Raw genomic sequence first — 22445 nt, 5'->3', positions numbered from 1 at the left:
CTCCGTTCTCCCTATTTAACTTGCTTAGCTGGATTTGTTTCTTCAACTTGTCCTGACGATGAACCACACTTGTTGGTTCGAAATGCGTCGACAAATGGTATTCCATGTGATTTTCGCCGAAAAATCTCTCTAAAAAGTTAGCTGGAGTTTTTCTAGGGGCAAACTAGAGAAACTTTAAATGGCCATAACTTTGGCTAGGAAAGTCGGTTTTGGACGATTTTTTTTTTTGATTTTGGGTATTTTCGACCTTCTGAAGCCATTTGTGCAGGTCTTATAGCCATTTGAGGTTATTTTTAGAGGTTTTTGAAGCCGTGAAAGTTCTAGGAGCCACTAGGGCCGAGTTTTGTGAAGACTGTATAGGGTTGCAGGTATCCATTGGAGGTGATCCAATAGTCAATCCTAAAGGATTCAAGTGTTATGAATCCATTTTTACCATCTATTTCTCCTGTAGATGCTTCTATTCAGCTGTATTTTCAATTTGAGCATTTAATAAAAACAAGGACAAGCCCGTTTGGGAGCTTTGGACCCAGCAGAACTAGCCCTGGAGGGGGTGAACTGCTTTATCAACTTCTTTTGCATTTGTGGTTGATTTATTTTGCAGAACAAATTCATTTTAATGTGTTAAAGTAAAAGGAAATAACTCTGCTATGCTTAAATGGGTCATGAACAGCTGAAAATTTCATGTGTTTTTTTTTTTCTGCAAGACATGGAAATCTTTTAAACATGTTTAATTCTGAATTGAATACCTTGCAAACAAATTTCAAGTAGTTTCAAATTTAGATCAATTAATCATGAGTAATTTTGTATTTTTATTTTGATTGTTTTCTTGCATTTTAGACAGCTTTCCAGTTAAATTATAAGAAAGCAAAAGAAAGAAAAAGAATGAAAATTTAAATTCTATGTAATTGGAATTTTATTTGTTGTCTGTTCAAACTCTTGGTGCATTTGAAGCAATGGAATTTTATGTCTTTTATATAAATCGCATTAATAATTATTGATATATTTTTTTTTCTACATAAGACTATTTCTATTATATTAACAGGGTAATAGTAAATTTACATCATGACTGAAGTCAAGAACTCTACTCCTGTAGGAGGCATAACTGTCCAAAACAAACATATTTGTAAACTGTCTAATTTTGCGTCCCTCGCAGGGGATCGATCTGTGATACATATGACAATGCAAAAACTCCAAAAAAACTAAGGAATACCAAAGATCCCAGAACCTAGTCGCCTTACAGTCGTGCCCAGTGGTGAAGGGCATTCTGCCAAAAAAAGAAGCATGGGTGGACGTGCTATTCATCAAGGGGCTCTTCTATGATGTGACACCAGCCCATGTTTGGCAATTCCTCTATCTAAGTCGCGTTCTGAGCAATGAGATCCAGGTCAACCATCATCGCTTCTTGAGCTTTGCCCGCTTGTTCAATTGTTTCCTACTGAGGGGCATTTTCAGCATCCAACTAAAATGAAGAAAAGAGAGCCGAGATTGCCCTTGAATTCCTTGACTATATCCTTATATCTTCTGCTTCGATTTCTTCCTGAAAGACCACTGTAAAATAGGCAGTGATCCTGGGTCTGTTCAGTGCGCTGTCAAAAGCAAATATGGCGGAACCAGAGGTAGGGATAGGTTCAGGCCAAGAGCTGGTGGCGCTAGATCTTCCTCTTCTGCTGCGTGTTAAAGGCCTTCACCTCCCTGAAAATTCACTGCAAGACGATTTAGTTGGAACCCTCCTTGGCTTCCCCCTGCGGCTGCCCATCCTTGGTCTCAGACAAGGCATCTTGATAGTGACGACAGCCCAGGTCCAGGACTACAGCTCCAGAGCACTAACCAATTGTTGGCAGCAACTTTGCCTTCTTGTCGAGCCTCCTTTGCTGAGCTTGAATCCTTCCTTCTGGTGTACCAAACCTGGATCAAAAAAATCCCTGCTTGTATACGAAACCAATGACCAGACAAAGAGATGAGTTACCAAGATATGTGAATGAAAATACCAGTATGAAACACCGAAAAGATACCCGGGTAGGAGAAGATCTAGCTTTGCAGGGATGGCCAAGCCCATCAACACTATAACCTGTTTCCCCTCATGCGCCCTAGAATTCGTTGCGAGACCGGAGGTAAGCGGGAAGAGTAGAAAAGCCAATGAAGTTTTCGTCTCCCCAGGCCCTCCCCTGGCCTTATCATTCCTTTTAATTTCTCGAGATGCTCCTCCCATAACTGCTACATTGATGGTTCGTGCTTTCTACTGCATGCTGGTGCGTGCAAAGTTGATTTCCGTCACTGCAACCCTGGTGTGCAAGTTGAACCGATTGCCTTGCAATCCCAAATACCCATCCATACGCTTATGTCATGTGCCAGATGTCGTATCCTCTTTACATTCCTTGTACTGGTCAGGCAAGTGGCGTTCTGCCTTGCCCGGCCCCTGTCCCGTCAGTTTAATTCTCACCGCAGGCACCCGCATCTGGGGAATTATTGATAATTTTAAATTATAATTGCATTTATAATTTAATATTAGTTTCATAGTTTTCATCAACAATATACAGTGAAATAAAATATAATTAATTTTTTATTTTTTTTGACCAGTTACATAAAGTTATGGTTTTATTTCTTGTTTTATTATATGTTTTTTACTATTTGTATATTTATTCATTGTATTCTAGTAATTGAATGTTAACTCTCATACTATATTATATTATATTATTTATACTATATATTAGACATACTAATATAAAACATAGTAGTTTATATTTCATGTACATAAAACAATTAGATAACTTTAGTATTCCCCAAGCTCTTTTCTTTGCAAGAGGAAGAGAGCCAAAGGCCAACGGAGCCTTAAAATCCGTCGGGAGTGGCTACTTTAAATCGCTTGGGCTATCTAAAACAACCTCAGTCTAGGTCACATCCCCTTTGTTGACAAAAATTCAAAATCCCACATGAACAATAGTTGATTTCACTTAAAATATAGATCGATTTAGTGAAAATAATGCTTAATAATGATATATAATCACCTTAGTACTTGAATATTGTTAAAATCATAGAATTGATTAGACAAGCAACAATGTGTAAGAGAATATAAGACTAAATGTAGGTAATTGTGTCTTAGAGGATGTTTTGGACGTACTCTGGGCTACTTGAATTTCAGACCCATCATCTCCCCCATGCCTCGATGTTAATGGGAGAAAACTCCCTAAGGTAAGGGCTGATAACCTTAATAGAGCAAAAATAAACTATCAACAAGAAGCACTCATTCAAATAAACACACTATGAAAACTAGTAAAGCGGGTTTAGGAAGAATACTTGAAGGTCCTACATCTGATGTAGATCTCGTATGGTCCAAACCCTCTGCTTCCTCCAATACGTTCAGGCCTGAAACAAAAACCAGAGGAGCAAATACATAGCAAATATTTCAAAGAATGTGCATATTAGACATGTTAGATCATCAAGTATAGATATATAAATCATAATATGTTAAACATGAATTATCTAAACATGAGATCAAAACATTTCATGAACAATATAGAGCTTATTTTATGGACAACAGCAAATAGGAGTGGAAGAATACAACTTGATCCATCCACGGCACCAACGAACCTTCCTCCAAATCCATCTAGCGCAAGCCTCAAAGATCACCTCAATATGTGCAAAAGGATGTCATATAATGGAAGATGAACATCTTTGCATGGAAACAAGGGTTTCCTATGACTGGAAGTGCAAGAGGCATAGGGGAAATCAGACTTGATCTAGGGACAAAAGGGTTATAATGTCAATATCTTATCTCCTTCTATGAATTAGGCCTTCCCATGAGGTGTATAAATACCACCAGAAATCAATTCATTTAGTTAGGCCATGGGCTCTTGTAGGTGGGCTTTCGGTCATAAACCCCACCCGAAAAATAGGAAATTATTTATTTTTTCATATTTTAAATTATGTACGCGGGTTGATCTTTTATGGTGGATCAGGCTCTGCAACTCTCTAGGGTTCCTGCTGGAGCTTTGCTACCGCTGTGTACGGCGCATTGGGCTGCTGTCGCGGCGCATCAAGCGCGCGCGGCACTTAGGTCCGCCCTCTCGTGAGTTTTCTTGCTCTGATGCAGCGCTCTGGCTGGGCGCGGCGCGTTGGGTCGATCGCGCGGCGCTTAGGGCTGGGCCTTTTTCTGCTGGGTTTTTTTCTATCAAAGGTTTCCTAGCACTGTGTCCTCGCATGGGGGCTTCGCTTGTGGCCTAGCTGCGGTTGGTTGGTCCCCTTTTTTCGTGGGTGACCTTCTTCGCCATGGATCTTGGCGGCGGCTCTGAAGATTCTCCCCCTCCTCCTCCTGAACTTGAAGCGTTCAGGTCTCTCATCGCAACTACTGCGAAATGACAATCCTCTGGTCCTTAGCTCAGGTTCGTTAAAAAACTGGGAAGCATTCCAATGGTGTCTCTGCGGGTGGAAGATACTTGTAGAACAGCGTTGAATCTTGCCGAAAGAGGCCTTATTGGTCAGTTTACAGGGTTATGGCTTTCCCTGAAAGCTGTCGAAGATTGGGTAAAGCGTAACTGGACTCCCCTGGTCAAAGAAGGAATAAAAAGTCATTTCGTGGGCAAAGGTTTTTTTGTGTTCGTGTTCAAAAATGTGGAAGATAGAAGCCTGATCTTCAGAAATGGGCCATATTTCATGGGCCCTCAAGGACTCTACTTGAATAAATGGTCCCTCAACTTTGATCCAGCTCAAGATGTGCCCACGACGGTGTCAGTTTGGGTGTGCCTTCCTCATCTTCCCCTTCACTGCTAGAGTCAGAACTCGCTGCAGTCCATCGGAAATGCACTCGGCAGATATATAGATCAGGCGCCAAGGAAGGATCAATACTCTTGTGCTCGAATCTGCGTAGAGGTCGACCTTGAAATTGGGCTTCCTGAAGCCATTAAACTCTCAGTGGCAGACTGGACTCACATCCAAGAGCTCAATTATGAGCAGCTTCCTTTCAAATGTCGACATTGCCACAAATACAGGCACTTCGCAAGATATTGTAAGAAGAAAAATGAGGAAACCACAGAGAAAGAAAAAGGAGAGCAATGGAAGAAAGTAAAGAAAACAACAAATAATAGGCAAAACAACAAAAACAAAGGCAAGGAGGCAGGGAACAAATCAGGGCAAGAAAACGAAAGCCTTCAAAACGCCGGAAACAAGGAAGCAATCAGCACAGTGGAGGACAAAATTCCCTTCGAATCTCTCACTCCTCCCTTAGATCCTCCAGAGACAGAACGGGAAGATCCTCCCCAACCAAACAACATTGACTTTCAAGATCCAGGTAACACACCAAATCTGAATCTAAGTAATAATTCTTCCCCTTCATATGCTGATATAATCAAACATAAGAAGAAGAAGGTAGAAAATGTGGGCTCCTCGGATGATGAGACCCTTGAAAGGCCATCCAAGCGAGTTGGAAGGAGATCAAACAAGGAAACTATGGAAGAAGAATCAGAAAGGCAAAAAACCCTTGGAAGTCAAGCCACTATTGAAATGACTCTTGGGAGGAATACCAGACCAAGGGCTCCCAAGGGAGGTGGACCCACCCCAACAAGTTATAAATGATGAAGCTGGTCTCTTGGAATTGCAGGGGTTTGGGGAATCCCATTAAGGCAGAGGCCATCAAAGATTTAATGAAAATGGAACCCATAGACATACTCATGCTCCAAGAGACAAAAATAGAAGGGGAGATCCTTCTTAACACCAGTAATACAAAATGGAAATTTGATTCAGGAAAGGTAGTCAGTGCTAGAGGCTCGGTTGGAGGAATAGGCACATTCTGGTCTAATAATTCCTTCACTCTAGACAGATCCTATGAGACCCAACATTGGATATATACATAACTACGTCATATAGCAAGTAATACTAAACTAGGCTTGCTTAATATGTATGTCCCTGTGCATTATGATGAAAAAAGAGAGTGTCGGAAGACACTCTCGGATTACTTAGAGCATCTCAACCCTACAAAGATTGTCATAGGAGGAGACCTGAACATAATCCTAGACCCCAAAGAAAAGAGAGGTGGATCCTCTACAAGAGACCCCTTCCTCTCCACAGTGGAAAACCTCATTCAGCTATGGGATTTAGTAGACTTTAAGCCTGTGAAAGGAGCATACACTTGGACAGATAATAGAACAGGGGAACATCATATTTCAGCAAGGCTGGACAAATTTCTCACTAGTAGCTCTATCATGATGGACAACATAATTTTTTGCTCCAAGATCCTTCCTAAACTAACTTCGGATCACAAACCAATCCTATTGTGCTTAAAGGAAGAAGAAGACCTCGGTCCTCTTCCTTTTAGATTCAGCCCTCTCTGGGTTGAAAGGGAAGGGTTCCTTGAAACTGTTCAAACAACATGGAAAACAGATGTCTCAGGCTCCCCAAGCTTTGTATGGGAGCAAAAAATGAAAAACACTAAGGCACTAAAAGAATGGATAAAGAAAGCCACTAGCACCCCCACCAGCCAGAGGAAAAAAGTAGTAAATCAGTTGGAAGAACTTCAATTTGGTTTGGAAGAGAAAGATATTTCACCCACAGATTTAGACAAAGAAAAATCCGCCCAAAGGAAAACATACAGATCCTTCAAAAACGAGGAAGAATATGTAGAAATTTTGAATAATATGACACTTATTCACAGAGATTTTCCCGATTATACACTATTGTGGAATACATGCACAATACATAATCTCCTCTACGTTGATCATCAATTTAGCAGCATCAAAAACAATGAAACATCAATCGCATGCACACATTAACACAGTATGTAACCCGGGGAAAGCTTATAGCTAAAAACCCCACACTATCTGTATATTAATGATTGAGAACATGTAACAATACATAGTACAATACTCCTCTCAAGTATCCAACACTATCTCCATCTGTTACACACAAAACTAGCTCAGATCCGAACAAGTCATAGGTTCAAATCTTCTCCATTGCTTTGCGTGCCTCTATTGCACACAATACCAAGTGAAAATCACTCACACTGAAAATCACGTGAGCACAGGCTATTCACTGGGCATATACTGTGCAATTCTCATGGGCATACTCAATCCATTGATTGTGCAAGATCTCATGCACAACTATAGTCACAACTGATAGCAATCTCAACCTCTAACACCTGTCTCCACTGAAATGTACATGCACTAACATGCAACTGAGTTAACTGATGTATTCTTTAGTTGCTTTATGAGTTAATAATTAATTCACACGACTCATCACTAGTCTATTTGCAGTTAGACTAAGTATAGCTAGTTTAACCAAGTCAAACTGAACACAACTCCATCAACTCCACATCCAACTCCACCAAACTCAACTGCTTGAGTTCTAACAGAAGTCCTACATGCAATAGCTCAACTGACCCACAAAGAAAGTGTATTTCCTTCTGACAAATGCATGTGCCACATCTGTAGCTAAAACTGAAGTGCTCCAAGAGGATAAGATAATGTTTATAGTCTAAATATTATTATGAGACAATAATATTTGACGTTTCTATTTTTAGCCTGGAAGTCTAAAAATAGACTTTGATCACACCGCTGTGAACCAGAAATAGAAGTCCATCTATTTTTCCCAACATGACCAATCATCCATAAATAGCATCCTGCAACTCATAGACCATGATCCATATGTCTAAAAATGAACATAGTCTAAAAATAGACTTTGCGCCATAATTTGCCTGCGGGCCCACTTAGTGAAGGCAACTCCTTTCCACTAAGCTCCATCATCTTGTTGCATTCTCAACACTCCCTCTCAACAAGATATGGATTATCAGCAACCCCTATCCTGCCCCGGTGGTATTTGAATTTGCTCCTAGTGAGCGCCTTCGTCAAGATATCAACATCCTGATCCTCCGTTGGAATGTATGAAAGTAACATGATTCTCCATTGCACACAATCTCTGATATGATGGTACCTGATGTCAATGTGCTTAGATCTATCATGAAATAGAGGAATAGCCGAGAGTTTAATGCAACTCTAGTTATCACAGTAAATCACAGTAGGCTCCAAGTGAGAACCGAACAACCTGACCAGGATCTTCCTCATCCATATAGCCTCGCATGCAGCCAAACTTGCTGCCATATACTCGACCTTTGCTGAACTGAGTGCCACGGATCTCTGCTTCCTGCTGTACCAAGAAACTGTTGTCGACCCGATACTGAAGACCCCTCCTGATGTGCTCTTTCTGTCTGTTGGGCTCCCTGCCCAATCTGCATCCGTGAAGCCACATAGCTTCACCTCATCCTCCTGTCTGTACCACAAACCATATCCCAATGTGCCTCTCAAATAACGCAATACATGCTTTCCTGCCTTCCAGAAGAGCTTGGTTGGCTTAACCATAGCTTGTGAAAGCTGGTTAACAACATAGCATATATTGGGCCGTGTATTGACCAGATACATAAGCGACCCCACCAACTGTCGATAAACAGTGGCATCCACTTCTTCTGCCGAAGTGGCATCCTCCTTCCTCCAACCTCCAGGAAGAGGAGTATCAACAAGCTTGCAGCCATGCATGTTGAACTTCTCCAGTATCTCCCGAGCATACTTACCCTGAGAAATAAATAGTCCATCACTACGCTGCCAAATTTCCAATCCCAAGAAATAATGAAGGAGGCCCAAGTCCTTCATCTCAAACTCCTTAGCAAGATCATCCTTGCATGAAAGTATCAATAGCTCATCACCCATTAGAATCAAATCATCTACATAAAGTACAATGATAAGAAACTTACCCTCCACCACAATCTGGTATAGGTTAGGATCCGCCTCGCTCTTGGAGAATCCAAGTCCAGTGAAATAGCTATCTATCCGTGTGTACCAAGCACGTGGTGCTTGTTTCAACCCATACAACGCTCTCTTGAGCCTGCACACAAGTGACTCACTGCTGAAGATCTCAAGACCTTTCGGCTGCTCAATGCACACCTCCTCCTCAATGACTCCGTTGAGGAACGCAGTCTTCACATCCATCTGATGAATGTGCCACCCCATCTGCGCTGAGAGAGCAAGAATCATCTGTATGGAAGAATACCTTGGGATAGGTGCAAAGGTCTCCTTAGAATCGATCCCCTTTATCTATGAAAATCCTCGGGCAACAAATCTTGCCTTGTACTTCTCCACACTCCCGTCAGCTGCCTGCTTAACTTTGTCAATCCATCTCGAACCCACCACTGATTTCCCTTCCAGTCTAGAAACAATCTCCCATGCACTGTTTCTGACAATCGAATCATACTCTTCCACCATGGTGTCTACCCATGCCAGATCCTCCACAGCTTCCTCGAAAGAGGATGGCTCAGTCACACCACATTTGCTCACAAGAGCCATGTATCCAGTGTACCGATCAGGTGATTGTCTCTGCCTGCGTTGGGCTATAGGTGGTCCTACAACTTTCTCTGCATCTTGAGCCAGTCGCTCAGCTTCTGTCAAGCGCTTTCGCCCTTTGATGGTTGGCACTGCATGAGTGGTCTCTTCCACTCCATGAACTTTGTCCTGTGGCTGATCCACGTCTTGAAGCCCATCCTTAGGAACTAATAGCTCCTCATCTGCATGCAAGTGTGGCTCCCTCTCAAGCGAACACTTCATGGCTTTCTACTCCTTAAATTTTATATCTAGTTGCACAACAATTTTACCACTGTCTGGCAAATACACATGATAGTTGTGGGGCATATCAGTGTACCACACAAATATCCCAACCTTTACGGTCGGCTCCAACTTCTTCCTGGCATCCTTCGTCACATGCATGTAAAATTTAGCACCAAAAATCCTCAAATGAGAAAGATCAGGCTTCTTACCAGAATAAGCCTCCTCGGGTGTACTCATGCCAAGTATCTTGTGAGGACAACGATTCTGCACATAAATTGTTGTATTACATGCTTCCACCCACAAGTGAAGGGGTAGGCCCTGATCATGCAACATCGCCTGTGCAGCACCCACGATCATTCTGTTCTTTCGCTCAGCAACCCCATTCTGCTGTGGGTTATGGGGAGCTATGAGCTCTCTTCGAATCCCTTCTGCACTGCAGAAGTCCTTGATCTTGCCAGAGATGTATTCACCACCATTATCGCTCCTAAGAGCCTTCACCTTCTTCCCCGACTGCTTCTTGGCCAGTGCTTTGAACCCACAAAACTTTGAGTATGTCTCGTTCTTCTTCTGCATGAAAAAGATCCAACACTTACGAGAGAAATCATCAACAAAGATCACATAATACCTGTGTTTTGTTGTCGAAGCTACTGAGAAAGGTCCACACACGTCTGTGTGAATTCTCTCAAGGATCGTCGTGGCACGACTATCCTTCTCGTGAAAGGTGGATTTCACAAACTTTCCCAAAGTACACCCCTTGCAGTGATCTGACTACGCAAGAGTGCCTTTAGGAAGCCCTGTAGTGATCTGCTACAGTATCTTCAAGGCTCCATGGTGAAGGTGACCTAATCTCCTATGCCACAGCTCGCCATCATTCCAGCTCACCAATCCTTTTGCCTTGCATGCCATTGCTGCACAGCCATCTACATGCAACTGATAAAGGTTACTCACTCGAACCCCTATCTTACGGGTTTCTCCAGTTGTCTTACTGCGCAGGAAAGCATTTCCCTCGCTGAAAAAAACATCATGTCCCTTGTCTTCTAACATTGCCATAGAGATAAGATTCTTCTTCAATCCTGGAATATACATCACTTCCTTCAATACGAAGGGTTTACCAGACTCCCTCTCAAAGGAAATGGTACCGATACCGGTCGCACTGTATCTACCATCATCACCCATCTCGATGTGCACTCCAAGATGTTTCTACTCTAGATCAGAAAACAAATCTCGATCTCCTATCATGTGAAAAGATGCACCCCTGTCCAAGAACCACACCAATCCCATCACACTTGAAACCAAGCATGCAATCAATGAAAAATCAAGCTCAAACTGCGATGCTAGAGCCTCCCCTGCTGCAGATCCAGTAGCTTGCTTGTTCTTCTTCTTCTGCGGACAATTAGTGGCATAGTGTCCTTGCTGGTGATAGTGAAAACACTTCACCTTGGACATGTCCTGCTTCTTGCCTTTCACACCAGACTGAGAAGCTTTCTTGCTCTTCCCATTCTTTGCTTTGGTAGCCAAAGCGCAATTTTCTTCATTAGGTCCCTTTGATGAAGATCCGTCCCTGGTATTCCGCCTGGTATCCTACTGCACAAGATCTGACCAAAGTCTCTCCCATCCTGGAAATTTCTCCCGACTCTTCGGAAGACCAAGGAGAGCCAAGCTCACCAAGTCCTCGTCATCAACAGTCACCCCCACACTTTCCAGCTCATCTCTGTATTGAGTGAACTTCGTGAGATACTTGGGCATACAGTCTCCCTTCTCACATTTGATGTTTCTGAGTTTATCCTTGAGCACCAGCTTCCTCTGATCACTCTTTCTTTGGAATAGATCTGTTAACGCTTTCCACATAAACTATGGAGAAGCCTTTCCATGCAGGCTGGATACAATGTGATCCTTCATGCCCTCCAACAAAATCCTTTGACACTTTGTTGTCTTCTTTTGCCAAGCTGAACCTGCGCGGTATCAGTAGGCTTTGGGACCTCAGCCTCTATGAACTCCTTCAGCCCGTTATCATCCAACACCACCTCCATCCTTTCCTGCATGCAATATAGTTCGAATTTCCCTCAAGAGCATACTCCAATTGCAATCCGTTGAAAGACATTGCCACGTTGATACCAAGAAAACACTGCTGCAAATTAGAATTCTACCAGCTCCAAACTCAACCACCTCTGATCTAGAATTCGTGAGAACAAAGTATTTCTCATACAGAGATTGACTATATGGGCTTTTACCAGATATCTCACCTTCCAAAGGAAGGATGAATCCAGAGGCTACCTGGCCCGATTACAAACTCTACCTGAAGAAATAAGATGTAAACACTTTATGAATAATAGATCTGATGATCAACAGCTCCGATACCATGTAGAAATTTTAAATAATATGACACTTATTCACAGAGATTATCCCGATTATACACTATGGTGGAATACATGCACAATACATAATCTCCTCTACATTGATCATCAATTTAGCAGCATTAAAAACAATGAAACATCAATTGCATGCACACATTAAGACAGTATGTAACCCGGGGAAAGCTTACAGCTGAAAACCCCACACTATCTATATATTAATGATTGAGAACATGTAACAATACATAGTACAATACTCCTCTCAAGTATCCAACACTATCTCCACCTGTTACACACAAAACTAGCTCAGATCCGAACAAGTCACAGGTTCAAATCTTCTCCACTGCTTTGCCTGCCTCTATTGCACACAATACGAAGTGAAAATCACTCACATTGAAAATCACGTGAGCACAGGCTATTTCAGTGGGCATATATTGTGCAATTCTCATGGGCATACTCAATCCATTGATTGTGCAAGATCTCATGCACAACTATAGTCACAACTGATAGCAATCTCAACCTCTAACACCTGTCTCCACTGAACTATACATGCACTAACATGCAACTGAGTTAACTGATGTATTCTTTAGTTGCTTTATGAGTTAATAATTAATTCACACAACTCATCACTAGTCTATTTGCAGTTAGACTAAGTACAACTAGTTTAACCAAGTCAAACTGAACACAACTCCATCAACTCCACATCCAACTCCACCAAACTCAACTGCTTGAGTTGTAACTGAAGTCCTACATGCAATAGCTCAAATGAACCACAAATAAAGCGTATTTCCTTCTGAAAACTGTATGTGCCACATATGTAGCTCAAATGAAGTGCTCCAAGAGGATAAGATAATGTTTATAGTCTAAATATTATTATGAGACAATAATATTTGACTTTTCTATTTTTAGCCTGGCAGTCTAAAAATAGACTTTGATCACACCGCTGTGAACCAGAAATAGGAGTCCATCTATTTTTCCCAACATGACCAATCATCCATAAACAACATCCTACAACTCATAGACCATGATCCATATGTCTAAAAATAGACATAGTCTAAAAATAGACTTCGCGCCATAATTTGCTTGTGGGCCCAATTAGTGAAGGCGACTCCTTTCCACTAAGCTCCATCATCTTGTTGCATTCTCAACAGAATACTGGCGATTAAAGTCCCGCAGTTTGTGGCTCAAAGCAGGGGACATAAATACTACATATTTCCATAGACAATACAGGGGTCGCCTTTCGCGAAACCACATTGCAGAAATCACTACATCTAGTGGTCAGATATGCAGAGGATTTGAAAAAATTAAGGAAGCCGCTGTGAAGCACTTCCAAAACCTCCTTAGCGCTGGAAAGATGGGAGCAAGGAGGATATCATAGAATTCCTCACAAACATTCCTCATCTAGTTAGTTTAGACGACAATGATACTCTCCTAAGCCCAGTTTTGGAAGAAGAGATATCAAATATTGTCTGGTCCATGGAGCCAGACAAAGTCCCCAGGCTTGATGGATTCTCAATCCACTTTTATAGAATACGCTGGGAGCTAATTAAACCTGATCTTCTTAGAATGGTTCAAGGTTTCATGAGGAAGGCAAAGGTCGGAGGCGGCATAAATTCCACCTTCCTCGCCTTAATTCCAAAGGAAGCAAGCCCAGGTTCATTCGATAGATACAAGCCTATCTCATTGTGTAATTCATCCTATAAGATTGTGGCCAAGCTACTGGCAAACAGAATCAAACCTCTTCTACAAAAATTAATTTCTCCTGCCCAAGGGGGTTTTGTGAAAGGGCGACACATTCTGGATAATGTCATTCAAGTACAGGAAGCTCTGCACTCCAGTCATTCACGAAAAGAACAAGGTATGCTCATTAAACTGGATATGTGTAATGCCTTTGACAGAGTTAATCGCTCTTTCTTGTACAGGGTTCTATCATCTTTTGGTTTCAGCCAGGACTTCATCAATCTAATCAAAGCTTGTCTGGAGAAGATATGGATAGCACCAATGATAAATGGTAGACCTGCAAACTTCTTCTTAGCCACCAGGGGTTTGAGGCAGGGTTGTCCTCTTTCACCTTTTCTCTACATCCTGATGGCAGATTCCTTAAGCAGAAAGTTGACTTTGGAAAAACAAATTGGCAGTATACCAGGGATCAGAATCGTGAAAGGTATAGAACCAATGAATCATGCACTTTTCACCGATGATTCTCTTTTGCTGGGGGGGGCCTCTTCAAGAATAGCAAATACCTTCAGAACCATTCTCCAGAAATTTTGTAGCATCTCGGGAGCACTGGTAAGTGAGAGGAAAAGTGCGGTGTATGGTTGGAATACAGACCAACACACAATTGAGAAAATTGCAGAAGATCTGGGATATACAGGGCACGCAGAATGGGAAAAAATCAAATACTTGGGTCTCCCTATAACGATGGGCTCCAACAGAAATCATCTGTGGGAGGAAGTAATCTCAAAATTCAAAAAGAAGATAGTAGCGTGGGGAGGCTTTTGGCTATCTATAGGTGGAAAACTTACGCTCATCAAATCTGTCCTCTCGGCTTTGCCCACATTCCAAGCTTCTCTCATGATGGCTCCAAAATTCATCTCAGATCAAATCTCCAAACTCATGCGCAATTTTCTGTGGAACGGAGGGCGCGGGAATACCAATAGATTTCATTTAATCTGTTGGGAAACTGTGAAATGACCGATGGTGGAAGGAGGACTTCAAATACGTGATCCTGTGGATGCAAACTTAGCTCTAGGCTGCAAGTTGTTATGGCATCTCTGCGCTGAGCCTAACCACCCAGTCAGCCAGATCTTCAAGCAGAAATATGTCAAAAATTAGTCTATCAAGACCTTCAAGCCAGAGAAATCCCCAAAAGGCACGCAGGCCTGGAAACTGTGCAACAGAGGCATTGAGTTTTTCAGAACCCACCTGTATCGTATCCCTGGGAATGGTAAAAAAACAAAGCTATGGAAAGATTGTGTCATGGGACACAGCCCTCTTGTTGAAAACAATGAGATTTCTGAGATTAGATATTAGCTTTGAGCAAAAGGCATCTGGAAAATCGAGGATATCTCAGAATGGGATAGTAAAGGAAATTGGTAGATATGGAATTTCCCCAGAATCCCAGAGCAATTTAACGCTCAGTTGGGTTCCCTTAATGATGGAATCTCTGACTTTGCTCTAGTTCACACTGATGATGAAGATGCTTGGGGTTGGGGCAAGAATGGAGTGTACACAGCAAGCCAAGGATACTATCAAATGCAAAGCAAACAAGACTCGCCATACTCGGAAACTGTGTGGAAGCAGATTTGGGACAGCTTCAGCATCCCCAAAATCAATTTCTTCTTCTGGGCATTATTTCACAACAAAATTCTGACTAGAGAAAATTTGTGCAAAAGGAATATAGCAGGGCCACACAGATGTGTCCTCTATAAAAGATATCTGGAAACTGAAAATCATCTGTTCATAGTGTGTGATTTTGCGAAGGAGGTATGGTCCATCTTCTTCACCGGGCTGAATGTGAGTCCCCTAACTCAAAGCACGATAGCCACCATGTTCACCTCCTAGAATGCCAGCTATCCCCACCGTACTGTCAGTAAATCAATTTGGCACAAAGTGTGGATAGCTGCTCCAAAATATGTTTGCTGGAAAATCTGGTTAGCTCGGAATGAGATTATTTTCAATAACACTGAGCTGTCCGCAGCAAAAGTGGTAGAATAGGCAAAGAACCTCCTCTTAAAAACTCTTATCCACTCTTCAACTAAGGAAGAAAACTCCCTTAGAAGTGAAGAAAGGGTGTGGTTGGAAGATTATATAGGAAAGGCTAGACACTCAGCAAATACTTGCCCAATTCACAAGGAAAGATGGCAGATCCATGAATCAGAGGACAACTTCCATCAGTGGTGGAAATCCCAGGACAAGTGCACTATTTTCTTTGATGGAGCCTCAAAAGGCAACCCAGGGAGGTCAGGAGCAGGAGGTGTGATCTTCTTTCAGAATGGGAAAAAAGACGAATTCAACTGGGGTCTTGGACTGAAAACCAACAACCAAGCTGAAATTCTCAGTCTCTTGAAAGCCTGCCAAATGGCCAGAAAAGAAAACCCAAACGAAATTCTAATCATAGGTGATTCAGAATTGCTGATAAAAACAATGGTAAAAAAGAAAAGGCTCAAGGATCCGGCACTGAATAAACAGCTAGCAAGAGTAAACAGAACTCTGAAAGACTTCCCCTCGGTTCAAATCTGCCACATTCTCAGAGGATTAAACAAGAACGTGGACAGATTGGCAAATATTGGATGCTCTCTACAAGAAGGAATGATTAGCATAAATGCAGAAACACCGACCAAGGCAACTATTCCTTAAGTGGAAAGAGTGCTTTCGTCATTTTTGGAAATTGTAATGGTCGTTTAGGCTTTGCCCGACCTGCTTTCTATCAATAAATCTTAACCGTTTCAGTTAAAAAAAAAAAAAAATGTACGCGGGTTTGGTATTATGGTACCCATGTGTACACGCATTTTTATAAGGGCAGAGTCACATATGGAATTTAAAAAATATATATATATATATATATATATATATATATATATATATATATATATATATATATATATATATATATATATATATATATATATATATATATATATATATATATATGATCAAGTCTAAATGGGAAAGGGCTGCCCAAGGCCATATAAAAGCATCTTGGCTATAGGAGTGTTGAATAATGATATAACACTACACTATTGCACATCCTCAATGTTGAGCTCCCTTGGTCACTTGAACTAGAATATCGAGTTTTTCTTGACTTCCTTCATTTTTGGCCTATGAATATTTAAGCTTCATTCGTTTGTATCGTTGCATCATGCCTTCACATTTAACTTCCCAGAATTCCTCTTGCTTACCCAATGTTCAGTTTCGAACAACCAATTGATGTTGAAGCTTCCTTAAGCATGCATTATCCTTCATTAAAGCCTAATTTTCCAATTTTAACTGAGCACATTCATTTTTGAAATTTTTAACTCGATGTCGAAAAGTTTTAGTTTTGACTGCTTACTGGAACTAGGTTTATCAACTACCACTTCAGTCACTACCAATTTCTCAGGTTCAAGGGTTTGTTGTACTTCTTGTAATTCCACTACCCCTTTAGACTCCTATGGAAATTTCTCTTTTTTACCCTCAGAAACAACTGATTATTTTTCTTATTTCGCCAATTATGTATGATTGAGATGAAATTGTTATATACCTAGGGGGGATAATATGGGGTACCAAGGGAGGTACCCAAGGTAATAATGTAATAATGGGATGGGCCATAGTAATAAATAAGGTGGTTAACCCATGTCATGTAAGGGACCACAAGTAGTTAATAATAATGTAATGGGCCCATGGTATTAGTTGATGGTATGAGGAAACCATGGTAATGATGCATGGTATTGTATGTATGAGGCCTATATAAAGGCTAGAGACTCCACATATGAAGATGAAGAGAAGTATTATTGTATGAACAGGCATATGGCTTGTGGAGTGTTTTCCTTCCTTAAGGAGGAATGTATGGTGTTGCCCTACCATAAGGGTTTTGATAATAAAGAAGCATTTCATATTATTTCTGGGTTTCTTATTGTTTCTCGGTATATTTGCATTATCTTGTATTCTTATATCAGATCTACAACAAGTGGTATCAGAGCTACAACAAGTGGTATCAGAGCACTTTCTTGGGCAAACCGTGGAATTTTTTTTTTTTTTTTTTTGCAAGGTTTTTTTTTATTTTTTGCAAGGTTTCTGGGGCGGCGAGTTTGTAGATCAGATCTGTACGTTTTGGTTCCAGATATATAGAATCTAATTACAGATCTTTATTCCTTGTGAAAAAATACCCAAATTCAAAAAAAAAAATCAGTTGAATCGGAGTCCGGATGAAGGAGATATCGCTGATTTAAAAATCAGTGGGGTTGCAGACAATTTTCAGGACAGCGAGTTTGCGGCGCAGATCTAGAAGTCTTGGTGCTAGATCTGCAAGATCTAATTGTAGATCTGGAATCTTTGTGAAAAAACACATGATTTCAAAAAAAAAATCAGTCGAATCGGAGTCCGGATGAGGGAGATATCGCTGAATTAAAATCAGCTCTTTTTGCAGAAATTTTGGGTGACGGCGGGAGAGTAGCAGCGCAGATCTGAAATTTCAAGTGCTTGGATCAAGATTTCTACCACATGGGCAGATGCAGAGTGGTTGTTCCATTTCTAAAAACAGGTTATAATAGAGATTCTGAGCAATATTGACGGATCTGTGACCATTTCAATTTTTCACCAATATTTTTGTGATGGCGGGCCTAGATCGGAGTTCGAGGGACTTGTATATATTTGATGGCTCTCATCCAGTTAAATGGCTAGAAAAAATGAAGGAGAACACTCCACAAGCCATATGCCTGTTCATACAATAATACTTCTCTTCATCTTCATATGTGGAGTCTCTAGCCTTTATATAGGCCTCATACATACAATACCATGCATCATTACCATGGTTTCCTCATACCATCAACTAATACCATGGGCCCATTACATTATTATTAACTACTTGTGGTCCCTTACATGACATGGGGTTAGATTATTATTTTTTTTTTTTTTACCCTCAGAAACAACTGATTATTTTTCTTATTTCGCCAATTATGTATGATTGAGATGAAATTGTATGTGTAGCTCCACTGATTCCCCAAGAAGTATTTTGACCTCATTCTTATGAGCATCCAACTCTAATACTAATGCTTTCATCTTACCAATTTTATCATTTCCAAGGTCATCAATGGTTTTCACATCAACTCTAGGGTTTCCTGACACTGGTATTTCTACCTCTGTTTCAACCTCAAGAGTACTCAGAACCTGAGCCTCGTTAGTTGATTGAATTTCAAAATTATCAACGACTAGAACATTATCAGCATACTCACCTAAAATAATCTAACCTAAGTTCATTTTCCACCTTCTTATGTTCAATATCCAACATAGACTTAGATATCATTACCAAATTTTCAGCATCCTCCTCTTCTTAATCAGAATAGAAAAAATTGAATAAATTATGATCGATAGATTTGCATACCTAAGATACCACTCTTTTAACTAAATCTGGGCCCATGGTTAGACTCAATGGAGTTATTTTTTGTTCATACATAGTCTCCACATGTTCATTAACGGAATTTGGTCCAGTAGCAATGCTTAAGGGAGTAATTGTAGGTCTAGATGATCCCTCTACACTCACACTTTAATGATCCAATGAATAGATATGTAGAAAATAAGGAAAACTCTTTATCTTCACCACCTCATCTGACCCTTCCCCGAAGCTTTTCTTCGTCTCTATTCCTTTACTCCTCTTTTTCTTTGTTACAGATATTGTACTCTCTCTTCTTCTCGTAACCCTTTTTCTAAGGCTTTTTCCCTGCCTCCTCTAAAATTCCTTCCTCTTTGAGCAAGCGTCTCTTCTTTCTATCAACAAGTGTGTTCTTCTCCTCGACTAGGAATTCCTTCATTTTGCTAACTCAAGTGTTTTCCATCTCAGCATAGGGCTCCTCTTCCTGACCAACTAGGGTCTCTTCTTTTTCCAATGAAAGTTTAGTTTTCTTGGACACAGGGGTTTTCTCACCCTCTCCTGAACCCTGTTCACTTTCTCCCATAATCAATTCTTTATAAGAACATTCATTATCTATAATTTTTTGATTCCTCTTAGACCCAGAGGCCCTCCCTTTTCTCACAGGGGATGAGAGAGTCATTCGACCAAACCCTCCCCAAAAATGAAAACATCCCATGTTTTTCTCTGTTTTCTCAACTCAAGTTCCACTAAAATTTTAATAATCTTGTGATGAAGCATGTTGGTTTCTGAATATTTCGAGCAAGCCTCGACATTTTTAGCCATTTTGGATAGACTCCTCAACAACTAAAATGGAAGTTTCATTTTTCATTTTTATTTAAAACATAACAAGAACCTCAAGTGGTACCTAAAGGTTACAGCATACATACCTTCACATGTAGTGTATTTATTAACCAAGTACAATGCCTCATCTCATGCCACTCTTCTTTCACCCATGCACGAGGAATCCCCTTGCTCTAATTCGGATTTTGTTGTTCAACTATCAAGAACTAGTTGCAATCAAATTCCTTCAAGGTCTTTTTAAACCAACATTCCCCATATAAAAAGGTATGTACATTGTGCAATTGAATCTCCAGAAGAAAATATTTCCAACTAATTAAAATGAGCCATGGTTCTATTGAAATTCTCTGCGAAGGCCCTAGAACCTTAAAATTTTGACCTTGGAATTTTTCACAACATGGTATCCAATCCACCTCTTCGAAACATTTACATCACTGTAGATAATCATTCAGGGATTCCACACTTCTTAGCTTGAAACAAGGCACAGTAGGTTTTGGCATACTGTTTACAGCATTGGAAGAGCAACAAAATCCCAATTTTATTGTCCCAATGCAAAGCTAGCGAGAAGAGTGGTGAATAGTGGAGAAAAATAGCATGATTTCTAATATGGTGAGTTATGGCAATGACTATGCAAATGAAACCAGCTTCAAACCATATTAATTCATGGCGAGGTCGCACATGTGCGATGCACAATGATTGGGTAAGGTTATTACAGAGGGATGTGAAATATGGTGAGTACAGTCTCTAGGATAATGATCGCACACTTTACTAATCAAGCATATATTAAAGCGTAAAACAACTTACCATCATTACCATATGAGTCACACTTACCAAAACGGTCGCTCCTATATTGATGGAAATATTAATGTTACTGTGAGTAGAAAAAAAGATTTCCATCTATTTGACATGTGCTCAAAAGTTACTAGAGAAGATGCCACTTTTGGTTACATGTTATCACACAGTTAAGAAGGGTGTAAGCTATCATGAAGATCCTATAATTTGGTAACTGATGCACCTCTAGAAGAAAATTCTAATAGATGGTTTCCAAGTATATTCCTTATGTTGTGTTAATTCTTTGTTCTGGTTCTCTGATTTTGTTCTTCACTTGGATGTTGCTTCTGATATCTTCTGCACAATAGACTGATGTTTCTTCAAGTAGGGAATTGGTTTACAATTTTGCAGTGAAGTTTGGTAACTATTGTCACCAGTCCCAAATCTAGTAGTTATTGTATCAAAAACAAAATTAAAAGTCTTCTGCATCTCATCCATATTAGGTACATTGTCTCATTATGTGAATGAAGGTGCTCAATATGAGCATAAGAGAGAATCGTTGGATTACCCTTCATTAATGTATATCATTGAACAATGCAATTTTACTCACCTTTAATGTTAATGAGAACCAAGGTACCCCAGTACATCTTGTGAGGTACGAATAATTGTGTTGAAGTCGAGTCACCTGCAAGGTCCAGTAACCAGGAGACATTAATGTATTCCCAATTTTCACCAGTGAGAGAACCTACCAATAATGTCTACAAGCCTCAAGGTACTATAAAGAGTCTCTAGTATTTTATCCAAGATAATGTACTGAAGTCGATGGGAAAATACCAATATAATGGGGGCCTTAAGGAATCCCCCATTAACTAACTCGAGAATAGAAAAGAACTTTGAAAAATTCATGATTAGAAAAAGAAATAACAACCTATCAACCTGACCACGCCACAAAGTGACTTTCATAATTAGGTCCCATTTTTTAATTTTATTTTTAACATTTATTCTTTGGAAGAGAAGACTTAAGAAGAGGAAATGGAGGCAGGAAGAGAATCTCATTACTTTACTACTTCCATCTAATTATCTTTAAAAATTTCTACTACAAACTCTTCCTTGGACATCGGCTTTCGGTGGAACTTTAGCCTATGCCCATTCACAAGAAAGCGAATTTATTGTTCATCAATGGTTTTGATTTGAACTAACCCATTCGCAAAAACAATTTCCACTTCATATGGTCCCAGCGAAAGAGTTGTAGATTTACCTTTAAAATCATTAAATTTTGAATAAAAAAGAAGAACCAAGTCCCCCTATTGGAACTGCTTTTGTCGAATGAAATTATTGTGCCATTTCTTTCTATGTTCCTACTCCAATACAGTTTGCTAGATCGTATTCTACTTGATTTCATCAAGATAATTCAGCTATAACAGTCTTTATTCCTATGCTTCACTTAAATCCAATCCCAACTGAGCAGCAGTCTGAAAGGTATGGATTTAAAATTCAATCAGAAGGAGGACTTGTTTCCCATAAACAACATCATATAGTGTGCATCTTGTAGTACTCCATGTTTTCTTATAGGCCCAAAGAGCTTTTATTAACCAGTCTTCCCAGGCTTAATGATGAATCTGAATGGTCTTTGTGAGGACAGCCTCCAATACTTTATTATTGGAATCTACTTTCTCATTTGCTAGCGGATGGTAAGAAGTTGAAGTCCCGTGTCGAATCTAGTACTACTCCATAATAGCTTTAATGCACTTACATGTACCAAACCTGGTAAAAATATCCTTATAAGGAAAATATACAACTACCTATTCATTTTCCAAAGCTAGCATCTTGCCCTCAATC

Source organism: Pinus tabuliformis, chromosome 3_2, assembly GCF_031772625.1.
Source record: "Pinus tabuliformis cultivar Carrire ecotype Pingquan chromosome 3_2, CPIR1, whole genome shotgun sequence".
NCBI classification, from domain to species: Eukaryota; Viridiplantae; Streptophyta; class Pinopsida; order Pinales; family Pinaceae; genus Pinus; species Pinus tabuliformis.
This window is presented reverse-complemented; position numbering follows the sequence as displayed.